The sequence below is a fragment of the Telopea speciosissima genome, chromosome 3 (assembly GCF_018873765.1).
Source record: "Telopea speciosissima isolate NSW1024214 ecotype Mountain lineage chromosome 3, Tspe_v1, whole genome shotgun sequence".
Taxonomy (NCBI): domain Eukaryota; kingdom Viridiplantae; phylum Streptophyta; class Magnoliopsida; order Proteales; family Proteaceae; genus Telopea; species Telopea speciosissima.
The window spans coordinates 58,188,419-58,191,304 of NC_057918.1; positions in this window are offsets into that span (position 1 = coordinate 58,188,419).

The following is a 2,886-nucleotide window of genomic DNA, read 5'->3' on the forward strand; positions in this document are numbered from 1 at the left end:
GTCAATCCTGTCCCGTAGAATTTTAGACACCGAATCATGGTGGTAATTGCATCTATGATCAAGCGACACAGAGCCTTCCATGGTCACGAGAGCCCTCAACTCTACTAACATAGATGTAATGTGGTAGTGTGGCAACGAGATAATACTCACATAGTGATTCATTATGTATTATCCATTTGTCAGTCCAAAATTTCTCTTCTTTAAGTGGCACAGGCTCACTAGAGAAATAATCTTTATGATTTCAACGAATCTGTATGTCTCATCTTGAATAACTCGAGTTTTACTTTATGTGTTACAAGACATACCTTTAGGCTAATAACTTAATGCCCCAGCCTTGCTTAAGGTTAACACATTCCTTAAGTCTTTAAAACCATATATATATATATATATATATATATATATATATATATATATATATATATATATATATATATATATCATGTCAATAAATGAAACACCCATGTGTTCAAAAGAAATTTGCATACAAAGACAACTGATATATATATAAGTCAAAGTTTATCATATGGTAAAAATTACAGATGGAAAGAAATTTCATTTTACAATGATAAAAGCAACTCCCATTAACCAACCGCATCTCATGATGCACCGATGCCCATGCTTATGACATATCTTACAAAACATAAGGGCGAAGACCTTTGGTTAGGGGATCTGTAACCATGTCATGTGTACCAATATGCGCCACTGCAATGTCACCTTTCTTTACTGTCTCTTTTATGGTCAAATACTTGATATTCATATGCTTAGACTCTCTAAATCTTTTATTGTTGTTTATAAACAACACAGTAGAGCTGTTATCATAGTATATCTGGATGGATCTATCCACAAAATCTAAAATGGTTAACTACTTTATGAGATTCCTGAGTCAAATAACCTAAGTAGCAGCCCCATGGCATGCTACAAACTTTACCTGTATAGTCGAAGTGGTTACCAATGTTTGTTTTGTACTGTTCCATGAAATTGTCCTTCCTGCCATCAAGAAAACATAACCAGATGTGGACCTCCTACCATCCTCACAGCCAGCAAGGTCGAAATCTGTATAACCTACTAGCTTGAGTTCAGGAACGTGTCTGTATGTTTCATATAATCTTTTGTCCCCTTTAAGTGCCTCAATACTTTATTGGCAGCAACCCAGTGGCTAAGACCAGGATCTTGCTGATATCTACCAAGAAGACCCGTCATAAAGGCAATATCCGGTCTGGTACAGACCTGAGCATACATGATACTACCTAGTGTGCTAGCATAAGGCACCTCATTATTTAATCCCTCTCAGCTTTATTTTTCAAGCACTGTGTCGAGCTCAGTTTGTCACCCTTGAGAACAGGAACATTCCCAGGTTGCAATCCAGCATACTAAACCTCTCCTATATACGATCAACATAAGCTCTTTGAGAAAAAGTTAGTAAACGGTGAGAACGATCCTTATGGATCTCAATGCCAAGGACAAAAGAAACCTCACCTAGGTCCTTCATATCAAATTCCCTACATAATAGTTGCATTGTATTATGCAACATTCCTAGGTCACTGCTAGCAAGCAGAAGCAAGCAGGATGTCATCCACATAAAATATGAGAAAACAAAACTTGCTCCCAATGACCTTGTGATTTATACACCGATCCACTTTGTTTTTCAAAACTTGAATGAAGTCAAGACACTGTCAAACTTCAAATACCACTGCCTGGAAGCTTGTTTAAGACCGTAAATAGACTTCTTCAGTCTCCATAAGATGGTCTGAATCATTCACCTTAAAACCCTCAGGTTTAATTTAACAAGCTCCCAAACATCATTATGTTTCATCGATTGCATCTCATCTCTTATCACATCTAACCACAAATCTAACTGAAGCCTAGAAACAATGCCCGAATAAGTAACTGGATCAACCACATAACCTATGTCGTAGTCATGTTCTCCTAGATAGACCTCATAGATAGATAGTATAATTGAATTTCTCTTCTTGATGGATTTTTGTAATGGTGCTACCACTACCTCACCTTAAATCTGAGGAATCTCAGCTGGAACTGCATCAATGATAGGATCATCAACCGCATCCTGATTAAGAGGAATCTCATCAGGTGCTACATGAATGTCAATGACTGTATCAATATCAGGCTTCTGAACTCTAGTAGGTGTAAACAATGACATAGTATGCCCCACATCTGTCTGAATAGGTAGAAGAACAGGTACTGATGTACCAACCATGTCACTATCTTGAACAGTCTAAGAACAATCATTCTTTTCGGCCACATCAAATTCTAGAAACTTTGCTGTCTATGAGTCCACAATCCTAGTGCCTCCGCAGATATTATAAAATTTATATCCCTTTGAATGATCTAGGTAGCTAACAAAATAGTAATGAGTAGTCCTGGAATCCAACTTATTCAAAGTCGGATAATATAGTTTTACTTCTGCAGGGCATCCCCAAACTCTAAGATGGTTTAAACTGGGTTTAGTTGCTACATGGTTAAGGATATAAGAAGTAGTTTTCAAAGCCTCTTCCATAAGAACTTAGGTAAATCTATCCTACTAACCATACTCCTCACTGGTACGGTTATGCCTTTCGACGATACCATTTTGCTCAAGGCTTTCTGGCATAGTAAACTAACCAACTATCCCAGAGTCCTCTAGGTATTTGGCAAATGGGCCCTTAAGCTGTCCAACATCGCCATGTCTGCCATAATACTCACCCCCACTATCGGATGTAACAATTTTAATAACTTTTTTCAGCTGTTTCTCAACTTCAGTCCTAAAAATCTTGAACTTGTCAAAAGATTCAGACTTTTCTTTAATTAAGAACAGATAGTCATATCAGGAATAGTCATCTGTAAAAGTGATGAAATAAAAATTTCTACGCAATGTGGCTGAATAGGGAC